Raw genomic sequence first — 16,253 nt, forward strand, 5'->3', positions numbered from 1 at the left:
GACTTTCTACGACTCCGGGCTGGCCATCGAAGAGGCTCTCCAAACCGGTGTTCTACCCAGAAGTGACGTTTCCTCTTCTACCTCAGCTTCAAAGTCAAAAACCCGTGCGTACACTAGAAACAGCACTGCTCTGTTTGGTGGTAACAATTATGCCAACACAACTTCTGCTAACAATGCCTCTGCCCAAAGCTCCAATCACATTGCCGATGTCAACCAAGTTCAAACCTCTCAAAGACCTCGAAATCGCAACCAACCCCGGAACTTCGCCAATTTTGAGGCACCACTTTCCTCGATATTGGAGAAGTTAGTTAAATCGGACACCTTAGGCCTCTAGCCCCAACTCCGCTTCCTTAAAATCCACCCCCCAGTCATAACCCCAATGCTTTCTGTGCATATCACCAGATGCCCAGCCATTACACTAACTCTTGTTATTGCCTTCGTCATGCGATACAAGATTTGGTGGACAATGGTACCCTTCCAACTCCACCTACTAAACCCAATGTCATTACCAATTCCATGCCTAAACACGACTCCAACCCTCAAGTAAACCAGATAACTCTCAGCTCCACCATATTCAACCCTACCGACCATATTGCCTCAGCCAGCAACCCTAGACCAATCGTGCCCTTTCCTTCTGAGCCAAGTGTTAACATGATGGCAGCCGGATGGGCCATGGAAGACAAAGCTAGGGAATGGGAGGAGCTTTGTACCGATTGGATCGAGCAGTACAACATGGGGTTTCCCGCACACCCTCAAGTCAATTAGATGTGGCTAAAGCAGTGGGAAGGAGAATGGAATGTGGCTCAGGCTGACCCTCTGGACGGTCTCTCTTTGTTCGCACTCTTCTACCAACCTGAGCTAGACCAAGTTGAGGTAGAAGCTGAAGAATACGTATGGGATCCACAACCTGATGGATGGCAAATAGGTCAAGGGCTCAAGGCTGATTTGGACCAAAATGATATCAGTGAGGAATATTGGGATTACTATCAAGAAGAGGAGATTGTGTCCGATGTCCGTCGCCCACTCGGCGCCCTGTTGCCTTTGGTGAATTCGATTGCTGGCACGGTCGACCGCCACATCCATGAGTTTGATCCTACTCTCGACATTGTCTCTGTGGAACAGCCTCGCCCTATTATTTCTGCTCCCGGGGATGACTGCTCGATCATGGTCCTGGATGCGCATCCTGCTGACCTTTGAGATGCAGAGGAAACCATCAGAACCCCACCGCCAGCTGATATTTGGGATATGGACAATATTGTCGATCTGAACATGGGAAGCGAAGTGTGGATTGTCAACACTGCCCTTGTCGATGGAGGATTCTGGGACATTCCGTTTGTCACCAACTCGGGGGCACCCTTTGAGGAAGATGCTGCGCAGGATCCTACTTTTTGGGAGGGATTAGTGATGGAAGATTTGGAATGGGACTCAGCTCTAGGGCCAGACTCGACTGCAACAGTTGCGTCAACAGACAAAGGAAAGCGCAAGCTGGAAGAGGTGCCAGCCGATCTGTGGGATTTTGTTGACTCGTCTTCCTATTGGGATGTTGCCAACATCACAATGAGCGGCCGAGTATTCCACCAGTCTAATCTCCAGGCTGGAAGCTCGTCCAATCCGCTTGCTCAAAAGACCACCGCTCCTGCCGCTCAGAGGAATGATCCGGTCTTTCCAAGTGGGGTTCCTGAAGAAGATGCTATTCTGAAGCAGCTCGAACGAATCCCGGCCGCTGTGTCTATCTGGGGTTTGATATCATCGTCAAAAGAGCATCGCGAAAAGCTATCCTCGGCATTGGCCTGGCTCATGGTACCAACTGACATTACCCCCGAGGCCATGATTTCCCTTGTACTACCGCTCCTCTCTAAGCATTCCATCACGTTTACCGAGAGGGACCTGCCCGTCGAAGGAACCGCTCATAACCGCCCACTTCACATCACTGTCAAGTGCTGGGGACATTGGGTGCCAACTGTGCTAATTGACAATGGTTCTGCCATCAATGTTTACCCAATGAGGGTTGCCTACCACTTAAGGCTTACAAAGAATGACTTAACACCCTCCAATCTGGCCGTCAAAGCATATGACAACACTCGCCATGTGGTGGAAAGGACTCTGACTCTGAAACTTGTTGCTGAGGGCTTTGAAATGGACGTAGAATTCCACGTAGTCGATGTCCCTGCTACCTTCAACCTGCTGCTAGGCAGGCCATGGCTTCATAGGGCCGACATCATGGTGGTGCCTTCAATTCTGCATCAAAAGGTCATGCTGGGGCTCCTTACCTGGACTTTGACGATCTGTGGGGATTCTGGGATCCGCCCGCTCGCGGATGATGGAACGCCTGTTTTGGGAATTATGCATGGGGAAGAAGACTCAAACTTTGGAGGTTTCTTTTTTGACACGTCGGGCTCAGTCCTTGCCATCGCCATGGATGATGATTTTACCATAAGTTCAACTGTCCTCAAGATGATGAGGAAAATGTCATTCATGCCTGGCCTAGGACTCGGGATCAACCAACAAGGGATCGCTGAGTTCCCTGTCTTTCCTTTCACCGAAGGCCGCTTTGGTTTGGGTTACACTCTGCCGGCCAAAGACGCCAAAAAAAGGAAAGACATGGGAAAACCTTGAACCCTTTTTGGTAACCCTGATAGCTATTTTGTTCGGAAAGGAGGAGGCTCTGCTGACTCAGGACAGATAGAGCCCTTTTGGGATCCAGAGACTTGCACTTGGCTGCCAGGCTTCGAAATCTTTGCTGCAGACACCTGGTCCGATGGTGAAGAGGAGATAGTCGAAGAGGAGCTCGCTAAGGGGGAATTCAAGAAACAGCTGGGACGGATCAAGAAAAAGACTGACTGGTTGGGGGCTTTCAATCAGGGAAATCTGGAGATGTTGTTCTCCTAAATAGGTTTGGTTGGAAAGGGTGAAAAAGCTGAGGTGCTAATGCTTGGGCCCGACTCATCAGATATTCTCGAGGATCCTACCACTCTCATTGTGGAGGCGAAGGGAAGTATTAATAACTGCATTTTCACTCCACGCCTGACATGCATTGACGATGTATCTGAATCTGACACAGAGTCTGTCGAGTCTAAGTCTAGCTCAGAGTCGGAGTTTGTGCCTTTCGACCCTCCACGTCGTAGCTTTTAGTTTGAGTTTGAGTCGTTTGTACTTGGCAACCCTGTTGGGCTTTATGAAATGCATGATCCTGCTTCTGACTACTTTGCTAGCTTCTATATAAACTGTGTCGACCCTGACGATGAAGGAACAAACTTAGACGGGAACATCCCAGCTGAGTTGCGTTCCCTCATCGAAAAGGAAGACGAAAGGCGTGTTCAGCCTCTAAAAGAAGAAGTAATTTTTATAAACTTGAAAGACGAGGATGACCCCCGCATGATGCAAATTGGTGCAAATCTGTCCCCAGAAAATCACGTTGGAACAATCGAGCTTCTCAAAGAATTCTCTGAGGTTTTCGCATGGTCCCACAAGGATATGCCGGGCATAGATCCCGAAATAGTACAACATCGAATCCCGTTAGAGCTCGGGGTTGTCCCTGTCAAATAGAAACTCCGCAGGATGAGGCCGGATTGGGTTCAGAATATCAAAGAGGAGGTTACCAAGCAGATTGACGCAGGATTCATAAGGGTTGCAGAGTACCCCAAATGGGTCGCCAACATCTTGCCTGTCAACAAGAAGGATGGGAGAATCCGAGTCTGCGTCGACTTCAGGGACTTAAACAAGACAAGCCCCAAAGACAGTTTTCCCTTGTCACACATTGACGTGCTTGTGGACAACACAACGGGGCATGCCTTGCTCTCTTTTATCGACGGATTCTCAGGGTACAACCAGATCTCTGTGGCGCCCGAGGACCAAGAGAAAACGATGTTTGTCACGGAGTGGGGCACTTATTGCTATGTGAAGATGCCATTTGGGCTGAAGAACGCCAGATGTACTTTCCAAAGGGCCCAGACGACCTTGTTTCATGACTTTATCCATAAGACCATTGAGATCTACGTCGACGACATGATTGTGAAGGCAAAGGAGGAAAAGGACTATCTTCCTTCACTCAGGAAGTTTCTTGAAAGGCTTCGCAGGTACAACGTACGATTAAACCCGTAAAACTATACATTTTGAGTCACAGCAGGCAAGATGTTAGGATTTCTGATCACCGCAAGGGGAGTCGAAGTGGATCCTTCCAAAATCAAGGCGATTCTCGACATGGAGCCACCAAAGTCCGAGAAAGGCGTATGAAGCTTTCTAGGGAAGGTCCAGTTTATCAGTAGATTCATCTCCAAGCTAACTCTAACCTGCGAGCCGTTATTCTGTTTGCTCAAAAAAGGGGTCCCGTTCGAATGGATAGAGAAATGCCAGGTCGCCTTCGAATCTATTCAGAGGTATTTACAGAGCCCGCCGGTACTAATGCCGCCTGCGCCAGGCCGACCATTGATTCTTTATCTGTCGGTCTCTCCAACAGCCATGAGATGTCTACTAGCACAGGAAGGGAGCAATGGGGTCGAGAAAGCTGTTTACTATCTGAGCAATAAAATGGTGGGGTCTGAGGAGCGCTATACCCCTCTGGAGAAGACATGTTGGGCGTTGGTTTGGGCTACTAAAAAGCTTAGACACTACATGCTAGCCTATTCGGTGAGACTGATTTTTCGGATGGATCCTATCAAGTATTTGTTCGAGAATCCCGCGCTCACCCATAAGCTAGCACGTTGGTTGCTTCTGCTGGCTGAGTTCGAACTCCAACACGTCATGAGAAAGTCTGTAAAGGGGCGTGCCGTGGCCGAGTTTTTGGCCGATCACCCAATCGACGGCCCAGAAGACGCGGATTTCACTTTCCCTGACGAGGAGGTGCTGACGGTGGTCGAGGAAGTATGGACGCTCTATTTTGGTGGAGCTGCTAACCAAAAAGGATTCGGGATCGGAGTGTTGTTGATCACACCCACCAGTGCTCACATTCCACTCGCTTTCAAGCTGAATTTCGATGTTACCAATAATCAAGCTGAATACGAGGCCTGCATTATCGGAATGGAAGCTGCTATGGCTTTTGGGGTCGAGAAGCTCAAAGTAATTGGAGATTCAAACTTGGTGGTCTCACAAGCCAATGGAGATTGGAAGGTTCGTGAGGAAAAACTGAAGCCTTATCACTAAGATTTGGAAGAACTGATTCCTCGCTTCAATAAGGTGACTTTCACCCATGTCCCACGCTTGAAGAATCAATTCGCTGATGCTTTGGTGACCTTGGCTTCAATGATCGAACTTCCAATAGGCGTCAAGCTGCGGCCGATCGTGATTGAGCAGAGGGATTTGTCAGCTTATGAGTACGTCAATGCCATTGATGATGTCGATGATGGCCTACCCTGGTACCATGACATTTGGAACTTTATGGAGCACGGAGAATTTCCTGCTGGGGCCACGAAGAAGGATCAGATTGCTTTACAAAGGTTAGCTTCTCAGTACATCATATGTGGAGGGAAATTGTATCGAAGGTCTCACTGTGGGATGCACAAGCTCTGTGTCAATGGTGTCGAAGCAACAAGGATAATGGAGGAGGTTCACGAGGGAGTCTGCGGGCCTCATATGAGCGGCGTCATGCTCGCTAGGAAGATCCTCAGGCAAGGTTATTACTGGTCTACGATGGAATCACAATGCATCGACTACGTACGGCGCTGTTACAAATGTCAAATCCACGCGAACCTGCAACATGTCCCTCCGTCTAAATTGTATGGCATGACTTCACCATGGCCTTTCTCTGTCTGGGGCATCGATGTTATTGGGATGATCAGGCCGTCTGCTTCAAACGGCCATAAGTTCATACTGGTGGCGATAGACTACTTCACCAAATGGGTTGAGGCTGAATCCTACAAGACACTAACAACGGTTCAGGTTGCTCAATTCATTTGAAAGAACATCATCTATCGGTATGGAATTCCTTAGGCATTTGTGTCGGATAACGGAAGTCATTTCAAAGGAATGGTTCTAGAGCTCTTTGAGGAATTCGGCATCGAGATCCATCATTCGACGACCTATCGCCCACAAACGAATGGAGCGGTTGAGGCCGCAAACAAGAATGTTAGATGATCATCAAGAAAACTGCAGAGTCCACAAGGGATTGGCATGAGCAGCTGCCTCTCGCCCTTTGGGGGTATCGAACATCCATCCGCACTTCAACTGGTGCGACTCCTTTCTCCTTGGTCTATGGGATGGACGCAGTGCTTCCTATCGGGCTTGAGGTCCCGTCACTGAGAATCCTGATTGAAAGTGGTCTCGAGGAATCCGAATGGTTAAGCGGGAGGTTTGTCGAACTAATATTGTTTGATGAAAGAAGGCTCCGAGCCTTGTATCATGTTCAAGAGTATCAGCGTCGAATTGCTCGCGCGTTCAACAAAAAGGTGAAATCCAGGGGTTTAGTCGAAGGAGACATGGTCACAAAGGAAATCCGCGCCCCAGTGTTTGATCCCCGCAGGAAATTCAGGCTGAAGCGATCCGGGCCTTACATCATCAAGACCATCCTATCCGGGGGTGCTGCTAAGCTCATCGACCTCGACGGTAATGAATTCAACACCCTGGTCAACTTGGATCAACTCAAGCGTTACTATCCCTAAGAGATGCTCGTTGGGTCGAAAACCACAAGGGTGGGCGATTCTAAGCAAAAGTTAGAGCAGCCTGCTAGACCGAAAATCTAAGGAGGTGGTTCTTGGCAAAAATAAATAGGCGAAAGTCAAAAGTTCGCTAGGCCGAAAACCTGAAAAGGCGGTTCTATGCAAAAGTTAGAGCGTAAAAGGTGAGGTAAAATACACGAGTGAACCTTTGCCTGAACTACGTTCTGACCTGATTTCTTGAAAAGGGATATGTAGGCAATCTCACCTTGAGATTCGATCATATTCTATCAAAATTTTGTTCCAGGGTTGACATTTTCGGGTCCACGTCGCAGTTTGAGAAGGTCGAGCACAAGTCAAAGCTGCATGAAGAAAATCAGAAAACGGGAAACCCATCGTCTTTCGACTTTATTACAAATTACTACTTTTTGATACATGAGCTGAGCATAAAAGCCTTAAAACAGTTAAAGCATAAAAATAGAACAAAATGCTTAAGAAGCCTAACGGCTCACAGTTTATTCTAAGCATAGCAAAGTGGCCCGGAGTCAGTTAATGTATTCCCTTGCGTTTACATCCGCTCTCAACCACTGTTTGTAGCGATTCCTTAGCCTTGTGGCAAAATCTGGCATCTCAGCCTGAAGGACTCTAAGGCCCCAGCGCCTCTAGTAACCGTTAAGTGTTTGGGCATTGAATTTCGGGACACAGGAAGTCCCCAATACTGATGCGGTGATTCTCCTGAGAAGCGCCCAGTTGGCGAAGGATATGGTTGGGAATATAGAAAGTAAAGCTTGACAATCCTGCAATCACCATCCTATCGAATCCAACGGATTGAATAGCCATATCTGGGAGGTTCAGCTAAGAGCACCTCCAGACGATCTCGTCAGGCTGCATTTGCTGCATGAATTCGTACCAACCTTCTATATCCATGTCGGGGTACCGCATCTCCCTTTGATGAATCCTCTTTGGAAAAAGATTTCAACCCGCCACCGGTGGGTACAGTAGATTCAGTTTGTCTGACAACCACAACTGCATGAGCGAAAAGACAAGTAAGAAGTCAGATAAAGCCTGAGCGAAAAGACAAGTAAGGAGCTAGGGAGCAGCCTAAGCTGAGCGTCGAGGTAAAACGAGAATGTGTGAAAGGCCAGAAAAAGGTGAGCTGAGTGAGTTTACCTGAAGTAAAAGCGGGCTGCCGCTGAAGACAGCTGACTGGCCCGTGTATACCAGGTCCAAACCCAAGAGTGTCTCAGCCAGGACCAAAGGGATCACGTTCCTTCGTGCCCCCATCTGGGCAGCAACACTCACAAGCAAGGAGCTGACCTGCCCGTGGGTAGGAATGAGCAGGTAGGTGGCAAGCAGGCAGATTACTAAGGCAAAGCGACGGCGCGCTTGGGCTTCGTCGCTATCCAAATCACCGTCTGGACTGTACATCTCAATCAACCGCATGAAGTTCATTTGGCCACCCTCAAGGATAGTGTCCGTCAAATCCTAGGAGATGTTGAGTGAGCTAGCTAGCAGTTTGGACATGCTCACTTGATAAGGAGGAACAACAAGTGTAGGGGATGAGTAGGTTGGGAGGTATGCCTGGAATTCCTCAACGGTCGGGCACATCTCGTCATCGCCAAAGTGAAAGACATGGACGTCAGGGTCCCAGAATCTGAGGACAGCTCGTAGAAGCACTGGGCGGAGCGGCACGTGTCGAAGAAAATGGAACGAAGCAAGACCGTGATATTGGAAATTGAGCTAGTCAACACTCATAAATTGCGCCAACCAGGGCCTAAGTAAAGTTGGGAGGGGGTTATCCATGAAAAATGCCAGAATATGCTGAAGAAAAGGGGAAGCAATGCAGCCGTGAAAGCCACAATGCATGCATCCCAGCTTTATAGGCCTTGGCCATTCTTTCCATTTCCTATGATTCATTTGGACAACATACTAGCCTCCAAACTACACCACAGCAAAGGATTCTGCCTTCTGGGAGCTCAGAAACCGTGTTCAAACCGTGTGAAGATAAAAACAAAAAGCCCCCTGAAAAAGGACAGTCGGTTAGTCAAGTGGGTCTAGCTCCCAGAAACCTGGCGTACGCTAGTTTCTAACTGGCGTATACATGTCCCCCACTTACTGGCGTATGGGGCCAAATTCATGGCGTACGCCAGTAAGGTTCACCAGAAACCAGTCAGCAGCAGCTACTGCCTCCGCATAGTCGTTTTCAGTTCCGGGGCTCGCTTTGGCCAATTAATGATTCCTACAGGTCATGAATGACATTTGGGACTATAGCAAGGCGTTGGATTTCAAAAGCCACGCCTGATGAAGATTTCGGACCCTCGGCAACCCGTTTCAAGCTCAAATCAAGGATACAGGAGGTCAAATATTGTTTCAGGGGCTTTCGCCAAGTCTTATCATGCCGTACATGTTACATAGGACTTATGTGACTATGCAGGGGTGTCGGTTTCAGTCTGGGACCATATTGAGTCATCTTTTGCATCTTATGTCCGTTTTTGTGGCATTTTTAGCTTTTCTTCGATATTTTCTTCATACTGGGACAATTGTACCAGTTTTGATAGTTCATACAAGTCGTTATACACCTATGTTGTCTTTTCAAAGGGTCAGTTTCCTTCGTTTAGGAGAATGTCGCATCGGTTGTTTGGGTTTCAGCCATCGTAGAGGCCATATCTCCTTAAAGAAAGCGAGATACCCGCGCCTCAGCCATTCTGATGTTGTTCTGAATTTATTAAATATATATTCTGCGGTGATTTCACCAACAATTTTAAGGAGATAATAAGCATGGAGCAAGCACCAGAAAAGACCAATGACAGCACTGGCGATCTCAACAAGCCCTTCAAGTTCAAGGGAGCCCATTGCAAGAGGGGGAAAGGAAAAGTTCTTTTCTACCTAAGCCTTCTCAAGGTTGCCTACATTCTCACCGGGAAAAATTTGAACAAGGTCAATGTCGACGAGATGAACAACGAAGAATACGAAGCTCATCAAGAGCAGGTGGAGAAGTACAACACAGATGAGTACAAGTGTCTGTATTATCTCTTGAATTGCCTTGCTGATCACTTTTATGATTACTATGATACAACTTACTCTTTTGCCAAGAAAATTTGTAAAGCTTTACAAAGCAAGTATGATACTGAAGAGGCAGGAGCAAAGAAGTATGTAGCTAGCCTATTTTTTTGCTTTCAAATAGTGGATGGAAAATCGATGGTGGAGCAAGCTCAAGATTTCCAGATGATAGTGGCAGAGATGACATCCGAAGCATCAAGATTGGGGACAATCTTGTGGTAGCAGGCATCATTGATAAATTACTGCCGTCTTGGAGGGAATTTCAAAAGACGATGCGCCATAAACAAAAAGAGACGTCCTTAGAGACCTTGATCATTCGCATACGTGTGGAGGAGGAGGCTAGAGGCCAAGATGCACTATTGACACAAGAAGGTATTGGGTATTCCACAGAGGTAAATTATATTTCTGCGAGTAACCATAACCAACCCAAAAATTAGTCTCCTAAGAATACTTATATGCAGCCTCACAAAAAGATTTATAAAAAAAATGGAAAATCTCACAACAAAGGATTTCATAAAAACTTTAACCAAGGACCCCCTTTGGAAAATCAACAAAACAATGGATGCTTTGTCTGTGGCAAAAGTGGGCATATTGCTCGAATTTGCAAGTTTCGAAAACGTGGTCCGGTTCCACAAGCGAATGATATTCAAGAGCCATTTGTGGCAATGATAACAGACATTTGCATGGTTCAATATATGGAAGGGTGGTGGGCAGACTCTGGTGCTAATAGGCATGTTTGCTATGACAAGACTTAGTTCAAAGTGTATACTCCCGTTGATGAAGAAAAGACGGTTATGCTTGGTGACTCTAGCAAAACAAAAGTGCTTGAGAGTGGTGAGGTTGATTTGAAGTTTACCTCTGGACAAGTGTTGACTTTAAAAGATGTTTTATACACACCGTCCATGAGGAAAAATCTGGTGTCAAGTTATCTTTTAAACAAGGCTGGCTTTAAGCAAACTATGGAATCTGATCAGTATGTGATAACTAAAGAGGGAACTTTTGTGGGTAAAGATTATGCATGTGATGGAATGTTCAAGCTAAATGTTGAAATTAATAAAGCATCTACAAGTTCTATTTACATGATGTCTTCATTTAATTTCTGGCATGCTCACTTGTGTCATATCAATAGTAGATATGTGGGAATCATGAGTAGTCTTGGATTAATTTCCAAATTAACAAAAGTGTTTAACAAGTGTGAAACTTGCAATCAAGCAAAGATTACAAAACGACCTCATAAAAGTGTTCAAAGAACTACTGAATTGTTAGAGTTAATTCACACTGATTTATGTGAAGTTGAAGGAATTTTAACCCGTGGTGGGAATAGATATTTATCACTTTTATTGACGATTTTTCAAAATATACTACTGTATATTTGATAAAACATAAAAGTGATGCATTTGAGAAATTCAAAGAGTTTCTTCAAGAAGTTCAAAATCAATTCGGAAAGAAGATTAAGAGAATTAGAAGTGATAGAGGTCGAGAATATGTATCTTTTGGCTTTGACTCGTTTGTTCAATCACTGGGAATTATCCATGAGATTACACCACCATATTCACCTTAATCAAATGGTGTAGCTGAAAGAAAAAATAGAACGTTGATTGGGTTGACTAATGCCATGCTTATTGTGTAGAGACCCAGAAATTTCATTAATTATTGAAATGTTTATTAAAGGGAAAATTTGGAAAGTATGGTTTATTGGGTGGATATTTGATTTGAGGACCAAAGTGAAAGAAGTGAGATTTGAGGGTGTGTTGATGTAATATAAAGATATAGGGGTATAAATATGTGGGTGTGTGTGTAGAGAATGATTTTCACTCTCTCATTTCTCTCTCTCCCTCACGTCTCTCTCTTTCTCTCTCTCTACTGATCTGTCTCTCTCTCTCTCTCTCTTGCTATCTCACAAAACTCCACTCCCTCACTCAAGAAATCCGAGAATCAACCTCCCTCTGGCCTTGCAATCTCGTTCCTAAGCTCGAAAATCCTTGGCTTTCACCGGGTAAGGCTCGAATCAAAGTTTTGAGGTTCGAAGAAGCTAGGGCTTGCTCAAATCTTGTAGATCTTGGTTATCGTCGCGAGGTAGGGATTTTTTTACCTCTTTTATGTGTTTATATGTTGATTTGATGCAAGAATCGATCATTGATTGTCTCCCTTGCTTCATTCGAAAGCTATCAAAAATCTATAGAAAATCGCCCAAATCGCGTAGGGATCGATCCCCCTAGTGATGGGGGGATCGATCCCTCCCTTCTCTAGAATTTCTACTCATTTTCCAGGTTTCAGCCCAACTTCAAATGGCCATAACTTTCTTGTACAATGTCGGATTCATGCAAACTTTATATCAATTCGAAGGTCTTGAAATCAGCTTTCCATTGCCACCAAAATCACCTAAAGAATCTAAGTACACAAAAAGTTATGACTGTTAGAGTGGGGGTGTGTCGGTCTCCAAACATCCATTGGCTATCTCTAAGATCCTCGTTCTATCGTTTTGACTTTCTATGATTAGTAGATGTTATTTTTGACCTGTTAGCCTTCCGTTAGTAAGGAATGAATGATAGCTTACTTGGTTAAAGTGTTAATAAGATGCAACTTGCGAATGAATGATTGTTTGTGAACGTTTGTGGTATATTGTGATATTGTTGTCGTGTCGTGATATACTTTATGAATGGATATGGATTTTTGAAAAGCTTTAACTTGTATGTTGAGTGAGGAAATAGTTGTTTGGGTCGGTGGTCGATTTAGGAAGTCTCGTAACGCAAGGGGTGGAAATACGAAGACTTAGATGGTCTCGTAACGCATGGGGTGGTAATACGGAGATCCTAGATATTGGTGCACACCGTAACGCTAGGGGTGGTAATACGGTGACTCTTGTAGTGCAATACGGTAACGCAAGGGGTGGAAATACCGATGGTGGAGTTTAGTGATAAAGAGTCGTGTTGAACCGTAAAGTTGCTCGAGTCTTGTGAACAATGTGGTTAATTGGTGATAGTGGCAAGTTTTAAAATGATTGTTATGAATGATTGGCATCCCTTTGAAATGATTCCTATTTATCGATCGAGTTATACCTTCATGTTTTCATCTCTCTACACTCGTTTTCATGTTTGCACATAGAATTGGTAAAGATTTTCTTACTGGGCTTGTAGCTCAACCCAATCTTTCTTTTCAGGTTCAAACGTCGGGCAATAGGTTGCATGTATCGTGTGCTTGACAGTGAAAGACTTTTGGGAGCTAACTTTGCTTTAGTTACTTAATCATCTTCTGTAATTGACTTTCTGGTAAAGATGAGTTTGTAACTATTCAATCTAGAAATTCCTTTTGATTGAACAGTTTGTAACTTAACGGTTTGATCGTACAATCACTTAAGTTCTTTCTGGGGCCGGAGTGCCAAGATTGTAAAATTTATAAACTTGGGGATTTGTTTGTAAACTAAGTAGGCGACGCAAACTCTTTTGGTTAACGTATATGACATGCGAGTCTCTTTTATTGAAATGTATTATTTGATTAAGTTAAAAATCGATGGCGTGACATATTGATTCAAATGCCCCATCGAATCTTTGGGGTGAGGCAGTTTTAACAGCTTGTTATGTGTTAAACAGAGTACCACATAAAAAAACAAAACTCATACCTTATCAGGTGTGGAAGGGGCATAAGCCAAATTTGGGACATTTAAGAATTTAGGGTTGTCTAACTTTCGTAAAGCTTACAGATCCTAACATACCAAAATTAGGTGTAAGAACTACCACCTGTGCCTTTTTAGGATATGTGGTAAATAGTACAGTCTATAAATTTTTTGATATAAAAAATAATGTCATGATTGAATCAGGTGACGCTACTTTTCATGAAGAAAAATCTGCATTTAAATCAAGAAATAGTGGGGGTCAAGTTTTCTCAGAAAACATTTTGTTCGAACCTAGTTCTTCTACTCCTCTTGTTCAAAGTCAAGTGAATACGGAAGTTGAACTTAGAAGGAGTAAAAGAGCTAGAGTTGAAAAAGATTTTGGCCCTGACTTTCATGTTTATAATGTGAATGATACTCCTATTTCTTTTCAAGAAGCCTTATCGTCACTTGATGCTATATTTTGGAAAGAGGCTATAAATGATGAGATGGATTCACTAACTTCTAATAAAACATGGAAATTAGTAGATTTACCACCGGGTTGTAAATCTATTGGATGTAAATGGGTCCTTCAAAAAAAGCTTAAACCGGATGGGTCGATTGATAAGTATAAAGCAAGACTAGTTGCAAAGGGTTTTAAACAACAAGCTGATCTTGACTTTTTTGACACATTTTATCCGGTTACACGTGTGGCATCCATTAGATTGTTAATTGCAGTGGCTGCAATTTGTGATTTGAAAATTCATCAAATGGATGTAAAAATAGCTTTTTTAAATGGGGATCTAGATGAGGAAATTTATATGGACCAACCCGAGGGCTTTATGGAGCGTGGACTAGAAAGCAAGGTGTGTAAGTTAACAAAGTCCCTCTATGGCTTAAAGTAGGCTCCTGAGCAATGGCATGAAAAATTTGATTCCTGCATGATTAAGAATGATTATAAAACTAATGAGAGTGATAAGTGCATCTACTATAAAACATGTGAGAGTTCACATGTGATTATCAGTCTTTATGTAGATGATCTTTTGATATTTGCCTCTAACATGCATATTATTGATGAGACAAAAAATATGCTTAATAACCATTTTGATATGAAAGATCTTGGTGAAGCCAATTTTATTTTGGGTATAAAGATTACTAAAACAAGTAAAGAAATTTCTCTTGGCCAGTCGCATTATGTTGAGAAAATTTTAAAGAAGTATAACTATCTTGATTGCAAGCATGTTGTTACTCCTTTAATGAGGTGATAAATCAAAAGGAATATGCTAGCATGATTGGTAGCTTGAGATATGCAACTGATTGTACTAGACCTGACATTGCTTACGCAGTTGGAGTACTTAGCAGGTTTAATAGCAAGTCGAGTAGTGATCATTGGCATGCTATGGAAAGAGTAATGAGATACTTATCTAGTACCAGAGCCTATGGCTTATTTTATAAATTATTGCTAATTCGACTATAGAAGTTGAACTTATAGCTTTATCTTCAGCAAGTGAGGAGGCGAATTGGTTACGAGATTTGTTGCATGAAATCCCTTGTTGGAAAAAAACAATTCCTCCTGTGTTAATTAGGTGTGATAGCACTGCTGCAATTGGTATAGTAAATAATCGTTACTACAATGGTAAATCCAGACCCATACGAAGGAAACACAGCATTGTGAGATCCTATTTGAGTAGTGGCATCATAAATGTGGATTATGTTAAATATTGTGATAATCTTGCAGATCCATTAACGAAGGCCTTGGCAAGAGAAAAGGTTTGGAGTACATCGAGGGGGATGGGGCTGAAGCCCATACAATCATGAATCACGTATGAGGATACCCAACCTGGGGACCAGAGATCCTGTAACCAGGTTCAATGGGAAGAACAAATCATATGGTGATCGTAAGAAATGCACGGATGTTATTTTTGTCCATCCCTAAGATGTTAGTGCATTTATCCTGTAAGGTTGGAGGGTTGAGTTTTTAAACTCTTAATGAAAGTCTGTAGCTCGTATGAGTGGGGTGTTAGCATTACAGGAGCACTCTTAACAGATTTCACCTATGTAAGCGTGGGAGTGGGGCCGCTTCCTATGAGATTAAGGACTAAGCTCAAATACGCTTATGAAAATTGGGATCAGCGCAAGGCCATGTCAACACCTGAGTTATTATGTGTGAGTAGCAATTCTTTATTTCCCCTAAGCAGTCATAGTTCAATGCTGAGCAAACTACTGACTCTGGATTAGAGGTTACTGTTTCACTACTGGAGGTTCAATGCAGAGCACACCTTCATGATGCGTAATAATTCCTCTTTGCCTGGTAATATATTTTTACTTTATTTAATATTCAAATGAGTGGGGGATTGTTGTTACATTTTCATACTAAATGAAGTATATTAATTAATCTAATATCATTAATGTAAGAGTTCAGTACATTAGAGTAAAGTCTTTAACTGAAGTCTAGTTAATGAGTTAAGTTATGCATATACGTAGTTAGTTGGGTTTCTACCTAAGAACTATTTAAGGGTCTTATTTAGGTGTTTCTAAGAAAAGTAAGTGGAGTAGTAAAAAAAACGAAGGGAAAAAACTATTTTCACTATTTCGGGCAAAGAAAAATGTTTTTATTCAGTGGAGCTTTGGGCTCACACTACTGGTGCAGAGTGTATGAGAGCCATACAACTTGAGTGTTAGGCTGATGTATCCTAGAAGAGAATAGTTGTTGTCTGCTGCATCGGTTGTTTGGGTTTCATCCACCGCAGAGGCTATATCTCTTTAAAAAAAGCGAGATACCCACACCTCGGTCATTCTGATATTGCTCTGAATTTATTAAATATATATTCTGCGGTGATTTCACCGACACCTTATAATAGTGGAGCCCAGATCCAGTCAACAGGTCACATCGTCCCACGTTAAGGTTACCCTATTGTGACAAAAAAAAGACCCAATAACGTGGTCTTGACCAGCGGATCAAAAAAAAGGAAAAAAACGTGATCTTTTCCCCTCAATGCCAGGGCCCCACTTCTTGC

The sequence above is a fragment of the Rhododendron vialii genome, chromosome 1a (assembly GCF_030253575.1).
Source record: "Rhododendron vialii isolate Sample 1 chromosome 1a, ASM3025357v1".
In the NCBI taxonomy this organism is placed as follows: Eukaryota; Viridiplantae; Streptophyta; class Magnoliopsida; order Ericales; family Ericaceae; genus Rhododendron; species Rhododendron vialii.